Below are 9,232 nucleotides of genomic sequence, written 5' to 3' on the forward strand. Positions count from 1 at the left end.
ATCGGTCTCGGGGCGTCACAGTACAGCCCCGCCCTGACACGTGGCTTGCACGGCAGGGCTGCGAGGTGTATCTGGGCACTCGTGAGCCAGCGCGGGACTCACAAGGCCCTACCTCAGGGCGGGTTGCGCCTGGTCTTGGGTCTTGATAGCTGTATGTTCCTACAAGGCGGTTAGGTGCAAGCGCTTTACGTCCTCAGGTCCCGGTCCTCAAGCGAGCTCAGCCGCTGCTGGTATGCCAGGTCGTGATGCCATGGTTAAGGCTAGGGGGTGAGGGCTGGAGAGCCAGTAAGAGCTCCTGAGTCACGATGCTCAGGAGCTCCCCTTTCAACGCGCAAGCGAATTACATGATGGAGGAGTGGACCCGTGGCGGGTGGCAATCGAGCAGGTGATAATCATGGGTAGATTAAGCATTGGAAGGTAGATCAGCTTGGGTAAATGCGGAAAGATACATGCCACTTGGGTCAGGCCCGAGCGGCTTGGGGATGATGCAGCCCGAGGGGCGCCCCCAGCAAGGTAAGCTAAAGACATAAGCAAAAGGGATACATGCCACAGGGACGGACCCACGTGGCCTGGGAATGATGCAGCCCGAGGGGCGCTCCCAGCTGAATGAACTTGGAAAATGTCACCTGGTTCTATTGATGAAGAGATGTTGGGGCAGCTGAAGGTACATGGCGGAGAGGCTGCTCCTCACGAGCCGCCAGGGCCCTGAGCCTCGGGAGGCTCTGGGGGCTCAGGCGGATCCTTGAGGACCGTCTCCATCTCCGCCAGGACAGCGTGGTACCTGGCCTCCTGAGCCACCAGGACGCGCTGCAGGTTGCGCTGGTAGACAAATGACACGCTCGGCAAGCCAAATGGCATGCGAACATAGTTGTGCAGCGGACCCTCGCACCGGCCCACGCGCGAAGGCCAGAAAAGCTCCTGAGAAGCGGCCCTGTTGAGCCCTGGGACATCGACGCAGACGCGCAGCCCGGCATCCTCGCCTGGATGGGGAGCTGCACCTCGTGAGCAGCGGTCGCCGCGCATGGTCCTTGCGTCTTGTAGTTCCTGAGTAGTCTTGGTGATGAACTCCTTAGCGGTGGGCGTTCCTTGCCCTGTGTTCTCCTGAGGGAAACGTGCCTTGAAGCACGCCTCCAAGTGGTGCCCGAGCGCCTCCCTCGTGACGTGGGCAAGGTCTAAGGCCCTCAAGGAGAGAGCCCCCAAGCCCTGCCCGACGAGGGCGCCGGGCACGCCTTCCTATGTGATGGAGGGAGGCTCCCTTGGAGTGGGCGCTGATCCTGACGAGGTTCCAGCTGCGTTGCCGCCCTCCTGACGCTCGGTACGGCGCAACTGCTTCTTCTTCTTGGGGATGGCCTTCGGAGGGCCATCGCCCTGGCTGTCGGGGTCGTCGATTGCTGCAGCTTGAAAGGCACGCTCGAGGGAGCATACCGCGTCTCTTTCTTCGCATGTGACGTTGTAGCCGTCAAGGACGTTGTAGCCGTGGTGGGTCACTGCCATGAACTTGGCCAGGGCTGGATACCCAAGGATGGCATTGTATGGCAGGCGGATGTGTGCGACGTCGAAGTCGATGAGCTCGGTGCGGTAGTTCTTGCGCTCTTCGAAGGTGACAGGGAGGCGGACCTGCCCTATCGGTGCGGTGGAGCCATTGGTCGCTCCTGAGAAGGGCTTGGTAGCCTGAAGCTGGTCATATGGTACTTGGAGGTTGTCGAACGTGTCGACAGACAGGACGTTGATCCCCGCGCCGCCGTCGATGAGGGTCTTGGTAAATTGCACGTTGCTGATGACTGGTGAACAAAGCATCGGGAGGGCACCAGCGGTGGCCGTGCACTTGAGCTGATCTGCCGAGTTCAAGGTGATGGCACACTGGGACGACCTGAGCGGGCGTGTGGCCTCAAGCTTGGGGAGGACTGCGTTCACTTCACGAGCAAACTGTTTGAAGATACGCTGCGAGGCTGGGGCCTGAGCTCCGCCCAAGATGCAGGCGATTGCACGCGGCTCCTGGAAGCCCCCAGCCCCTCGTCCCGATGGTGGTCGTCATTCCTTCTTGGCGGTGGCGGCAGCAGGGGAAGACCGGCTTTGCCCTGAGGACGATCCTCACGAGGATGGTCCCTCCAGGCGCCCTCGCGAGGATGATCTTGCCAGCGGTCCTCGCGAGGCCTGCCGCGCCACTCCTGGCGCGGGCCACGGTCGTCCCAGCGTCCGCCACCACGTCCTCCCCCTCGGCCGTAGCCCCGGTCGCAGTGCTCGGGGCGTCGACCGAAGCGTCCTTCCCGAATGGCTCTGAGCTCTTGACAGTCGCTGGTGTTGTGGGTGTTCAGGTTGTGGAAGGCGCAGAACAGTCGGCTGCTCTCGGATGACTCGGGCTGATCTCTGCCTCGCTTGGTGTCCGGCTCTGCTGTGAGCACGGCTCCCTCCTTGCGCTTCACGTCCTTGGCCTTGGCTTTCTTCTCCTCTGGGCCCGCAGCTGGCAGCTCAAGGAGGGATAGGCGCCCCTCCTCAGCTCTTGCGCACTTGGTCGCCAGGTTGAATAGCTCCTGAGATGTGCACAACTCCTCATGGATAGCGAGCTCCTCCTTCATCTTGATGTCGTCGACGCTGTCAGAGAATGCGGAGATGATGGCCTCATCCTTGACCATGGGGATCTTGAGGCGAGTGTTGTTGAAGCGCTGAATGTACTTCTGGAGGGTCTCTCCTGGTTGTTGCATGATGCGGCGCAGGTCACCCGCAGCCGGCGGGCGGTCGCGAGTGCCCTAGAAGTTGGCGACGAAGCGGTCGCGCATCTCGTCCCAGGAGGAGATCGAGCCCTGAGGCAGGTTCAGGAGCCACGAATGGGCGCCGTCTTTGAGTGACCTAGGGAACCAGTTCGCCATGACTTTTCGTCGCCGTTGGCCGCCTCGATGCTCAGCTCATAGAGCTGCAAGAACTCCGCTGGGTCGAGGGTGCCGTCGTAGCGAGGAGGTAGATCTGGCTTGAACTTGCCCGGCCAGGCGACGCTACGCAGCTCAGGGGTGAAGGCGCAGTAACCGGCCGTGGTCGCTGGGGCCCGCCTTGGAGGTGGAGCCTGGTCTTGATGCCCACGCGCCGCTACGTCAAGCAGCACGGGAGCCTGCCGCGGCAGACGATCCTAGCGCGGTGGTGCGAGGAGTGGCGGGGCGTTCTCTTGCGGTCGAGGAACTTCTTGGCAGCTTCCTTCTTCACGCGCGGGCGCCGGACGCGGCGGATTACGTCGCGGCGGCGGACGCCTTAGTGCCAAGGCGCCATCTTGGGCAGAGGCGATGGAGGCGCTCCGTGAGTTGCGTCGCCTGAAGCAAGCGGAGGGCTAGGCGGAGAGAGGGACGGCGCAGGGGAGCCCCCTGCGGCGCGGACAAGCTCGGCGATGCGGTCGAGCCAGTCCTCGTAGAGGTGGTCGACCGGGCGGTAGCGCAGGAGTTCGTGCGCCATGAGGAGCGCAGCCCGTGCGTCCATGGGAGCGCGACGAGCGTGAGATGATGACCCGGCTAGGGTCAGCGACGGAGTGGCGGTGCGGCCGTCTTGCGGCACCGAGGGGTGCAACGAGGACGCCTGCTGCTCATTCCCCGCTGGGCCAGTGGCGGCGTTGGCGGCGGGAGATGGAGAACGACAAGGTGGCCCACCAACGGGAGCCGTACGAGTGACGCGGGTGGCAAGGGAAGCCCGACGCTCAGCACGAGCACGGCGAGCGTCCGCCATGGAGACGACGGAGCGACTGGATGCGAATGACGGAAAGGAAGCTCCGGCGCACGCCTACCTGGCGCGCCAAATGTCAGATCATGGGTTCCGCCAAAACCCTCAAGGTTCGAACACTGGCGTGCGCATGGAGATTTGCTCCCTACCGATCTATGCCCTAACTCGCTAAGATCTCGCGGACGAACTCGACGAACTTACAACACAAAGACACAAGATTTATACTGGTTCGGGCCACCGTTGTGGTGTAATACCCTACTCCAGTGTGGTGGTGGTGGATTGCCACTTGGGCTGATGATGAACAGTACAAGGGGAAGAACAGCCTCCTGAGGTTGAGGTGTTCTTGTGCTCTACCAACTAGAGGGTGCAAGGATGGAGTGGATCTAGTCCAAGATGATCTGGTCCAAGATCCTCTGCCCTACTGTGGTGGCTAGTTCTACTTATATAGGCCCTAGTCCTCTCCCCAAATATTGAGCGGGAAGGGAGCCAACAACGGCCAATTTGAAAGGGGACAGCTAGTACAGCTTAACCTGACAAAAGCGGTCTTCGCTTGCGGAAAGCTCTGGTGGTGACGCCGTCTCGGGCTCCACGGTGACCTCCGTCCTACCGCCCGGCTGGTCCTGGTCTTGCTGCACGGATATGGAAACCTTTGCCTGATGCCTCGGTAATCCGCGCCTGCGCTGGCCTCCTTAGCACCAAAGAGGAAACAAGGACGCTACGCGCGCTGGCGCCCGCCTGGTGCCCGCCTGATCTTGATCATCATGGCTCACGTCACGAGAGCCTCGCGAGGTTTGCCCCGCCTTGATATATCCGCTCCTCGCGAGGCAGCCTGGTGAGGCCGCTCCTGAGCAGGTCTCGCGTCGTCCGCCTCGCGAGGGTCTTGATTACCTTGTTGATGAAGATGGGCCGTACAGGCCTGCTAGCGCAGCCACGCCGTGGGCCGCACGCAGGCAAGTCTAGGGACCCCCGTTCCCAGAACGCCGACAGAGGCAGAGCTGCCTCCATGATGCAGACGCCGACGTGCGCCGTACCAGAACTACTCCGACCACGCCGTCCTGCACCTCACTACTGCCGCTTCACTATCGCAACCGTCCACCGCACCGGAGCTGTTCCCGCTACGCCGTCGTTCACCGCCTCGGATCTGATTCCCTGCAGCCGACGGACGGCCACCGCACCACACTCAACAACTTGGCCATGGGTTCGTCCAAGGCTCCACCGTCCTCCACAACTTCTCGTTTCTAGTGAACCACAAGAAGATCGTTGGTAAAACAGAAGGAGGACACAGCACTGCCAGCAGAAAGAGGTACTCCTCTTCCCTTATTCGTGCAAACCTTACGTCTCTGCTCACACCGTATTCATCCCACGAAAGAAACTAGTTGAGCGCTTCTTACTGCATCTTCTTCGTGATACTAAATGCACAAGGTTTCCTCCCTTTACTATTTCACCTTTGCTAGAGGTCAGTAGCCCGCCTGGATTTCAATTCAGGGTCAGTCGAACCGCAATAAAAGAAGCAGCACCCGCTTAGGCGCGCGAAGCACCTAGTCCGCCTGTTCGCCCGGGAAGCGGCATCGGTGTCTATCATAGGTGTAACACCCCGGACGTAACTTGCCATATTTGTAACTCTGACTCTTGCCATTTTCGGCTATGTGATATGATATTCCCTCCGTGGTCGGGTTTTGTCTTTCGTTTTGTTTTTGTCCTTGTCATGCATTTCTTATCATGTCATCATGTGCATTGCATTTGCATACGTGTTCGTCTCATGCATCCGAGCATTTTCCCCGTTGTTCGTTTTGCAATCCGGCGCTCCTATCTCCTCCGGTGCACCCATCTTGTTTTCTTTCGTGTGTGGGTGTCAAACTTTCTCGGAATGGACCGAGGCTTGTCAAGTGGCCTTAATATACCACCCGGAGACCACCGGTCAAGTTTCGTTCCATTTGGAGGTCGTTTGGTACTCCAACGGTTAACCGGGCATCCGCAAAATCCATTTGAGTGTCCAGCAAAACCCCCCCTAAAAACCAGCTCAAAACCCACCAAACTCTCTTCCATGCTCTAGGTCGTTCGATCACGATCGTGTGGGCGAAAACCGCACCTCATTTGGAGCCTCCTAGCTCCATCTACCTATTTATATGTGAGACCCCCGAAAAACGAATCACAGTCCAAACCCTACCTTCTTCCACCTCGCGCCCGGACGAAATTCCCCGCCGCCGGACGTGTCCGCCGCCTCCGCCCGACGAATCGGGAGCCGCCACCTGTCCCGCCGCCGCTCCAGCGCCGCCGGCCCGCGCGGCCCGCGCCTGGCCCGCGGGGCCCGGCCGCCCTCGCGCCCGCGCCCGACGCCTGCCCGCGCGCCGGCCGGCCCGCCGCCTCGCCGTCGGCCGCCGGCGCCGCACCGCCGCCGCCGCGCCGCGGAGCCCCGCCGCCGCCGCCGCCGCTCCTCTCCCCGCGGCGCCATCCTCTCCCTCCGGCCGCCCGCCTCCTCTTCTCTCCCGTCGCCGAGCCCGAGCTCGAGGAGCCCGGCCAGATCCGATCAGGCCACTGTACGGTTGACTTTCCCTCGACCCCCTAAATTTTCACTGTCATTAATTTTCTACAGCATATGCTCCTGTTCATAGCTCCATAACTCCTTGCATGTAGCTCCGATTTGTGCGTGTAATATGTCAAATTGTTCGTCTCGTGATGGTCTACATTTGGTTCAATTGCACTAAGTTCATTAGAGGTCATCTTGATGCCCAAATCTCTGTTGCAAGAGGGCTAGTTGCTGTTATCTTCTGGTTCTTATCAGAACTAGGATATGTCATTTTTGTATCTTTAAATCTGTGCATCTTATGGGCATGAGCTCTACATGTGTTATGTTGTGTGCCATTCCATCTTTCTAAGAGTGTATGCCATGTATTTTTGTGATCTCTGTGGTGACAAGAACAAGCATGCAAAGTAGGCTCCGTAATGTTTCTGATTTCAGGGACGGTGATTTCTCAAAAGTCTGTCTGCTGTTATTTTGTTGCCATGTAAATTTGATGCTACAGAGAGATCCATGCATATTTTGGAGATGTTCAGTAAGGATGTTTTGTAGCTATAGTTGTAATAGATCCATTCCTGCCCTTGTTTGCAATTATGGAGTGCCATAGCATGACTCAATCTTGCTCTACTTTTGTTATAAAATATTTCTGGCAGATTCTTAACATGATATGCAATTTTGCCAAGCTTATTGTAGTTGATCCATGCATACTTTGTACTTGCTCTTGCGATGGTTAGCTTCATAAACATGCCATCTTGCTGTAGGTGTGCTTGTTTTGTCATGCATTGCACTGTAGTGAGTGCATCAAGCTCACAAAGAGGCCTTCATATTATTATTTCTGCCATGCTCTGTTTTCTGCCAAGTCTGAAACCTGATAACGAAACTTGCTAAGTTCACATGCTTGCCATCATATCTTCTGTTCCTTTTTGGCTTAGGATCAGTAAGGGACTTTTGTCATATGCATTTAGTAGAATACTGCGATGCCTTGTTTTGCTATGTTAATTTTCGGTAGCATGTTGATTTCGTGCTCTGAACATTGCTACCTGATGCTGTTTTCTGCCATGTCCAGTTTTTCACTAAGTCTGTGATCCTGTTATCTTTTGCACTTTTGCCATGCTTGTTTGAGCTTGATATGTTGTGATCTTGCCGTAGCTCAATGTTCATATTTTGTCAAGAATCTCCTGTAGTTTACTGCCATGTGCTTTGTTGCTATGTTGGAGTGCTGTAGCATTGTTACTTATTGCATTTTAAGTGCTATCATGCTGTTAATCGCAGATTCGTGTCATTCTTGTTTTGCTTGCCATTTGCAAACCGTGCATCCGTTTCCGGTGCTCTTTATATCGATTTCGACCGAAATCATCTCATCTTTCCAGTGGCATGCTTGGTTTGCCAAGTTTCTGCCATGTTCATCATTTTCCTTCCGGAGCACGCATATGCATCGCATATCATATCTCGCATATCATACATGTTTTGCATCATGTTGCTTGTGCATTCTCGTGATTGATTGTGGCTCCGTTTGCTTGTGTTCTTGTCTTGGGTAGAGCCGGGAGACGAGTTCGTGAACGAGGAACCTGTTGAGTACGCTTACGAGGATCAAGCTTTCGACAACTCTGAGAACCTTGCAGGCAAGATGACCACCCCTCGAAATCACTTCTATCTTTGCTTTGCTAGTTGTTCGCTCTATTGCCATGCTGCGCTACCTATCACTTGCTATATCATGTCTCCCATTTTGCCATGTCAGCCTCTAACCATCTTTTCCTAGCAAACCGTTGTTTGGCTAAGTTACCGCTTTTGCTCAGCCCCTCTTATAGCGTTGCTAGTTGCAGGTGAAGTTGAAGTTTGTTCCATGTTGGAACATGGTTATGTAGGGATATCACAATATCTCTTATTTAATTAATGCATCTATATATTTTGGTAAAGGGTGGAAGGCTCGGCCTTATGCCTGGTGTTTTGTTCCACTCTTGCCGCCCTAGTTACTGTTATACCGGTATTATGTTCCTTGAGTTTGCGTTCCTTATGCAGTCGGGTGATTTATGGGACCCCCTTGACAGTTCGCCTTGAATAAAACTCCTCCAGCAAGGCCCAACCTTGGTTTTACCATTTGCCACCTAAGCCTTTTCTCCCGGGTTTTCGCGAGCCCGAGGGTCATCTTTATTTTAAACCCCCGGACCAGTGTTCCTTCGACTGCTGGCCCAAACTGGGCGATGTCCGGCGCCCCTGGGCAACCAGGGTCTATGCCAACCCGACGTCTTGCCCATCCGGTGTGCCCTGAGAATGATATATGTGCAGCTCCTATCGGGATTTGTCGGCACATTCGGGTGGCTTTGCTGGTCTTGTTTTACCATTGTCGAGATGTCTTGTAAACCGGGATTCCGAAACTGATCGGGTCTTTCCGGGAGAAGGTTAATCCTTCGTTGACCGTGAGAGCTTATGATGGGCTAAGTTGGGACACCCCTGCAGGGTATTATCTTTCGAAAGCCGTGCCCGCGGTTATGAGGCAGATGGGAATTTGTTAATGTCCGGTTGTAGAGAACTTGTCACTTGACCCAATTAAAATACATCAACTGCGTGTGTAGCCGTGATGGTCTCTTCTCGGCGGAGTCCGGGAAGTGAACACGGTCTGAATTATATATGACGTAAGTAGGAGTTCGGGATCACTTCTTGGTCATTGCTAGATGACGACCGTTCCGTTGCTTCTCTTCTCGCTCTCTTTTCCGTATGTTAGCCACCATATATGCTTATTGCCGCTGCAGCTCCACCTCATTACACCATCCTTTCCTATAAGCTTAAATAGTCTTGATCTCGCGGGTGTGAGATTGCTGAGTCCCCATGACTCACAGATTCTACCAAAATAGTTGCAGGCGCCGACGACGCCAGTGCAGATGATGGGGTCGATCTCAAGTGGGAGTTCGACGAGGAACGTGGTCATTACTATGTGTCTTTTCCTGGTGATCAGTAGTGGAGCCCAGTTGGGACGATCGGGGATCTAGCATTTGGGGTTGTCTTATTTTCATCCGG

This window comes from Aegilops tauschii, chromosome 3 (genome assembly GCF_002575655.3).
Source record: "Aegilops tauschii subsp. strangulata cultivar AL8/78 chromosome 3, Aet v6.0, whole genome shotgun sequence".
NCBI lineage: Eukaryota > Viridiplantae > Streptophyta > Magnoliopsida > Poales > Poaceae > Aegilops > Aegilops tauschii.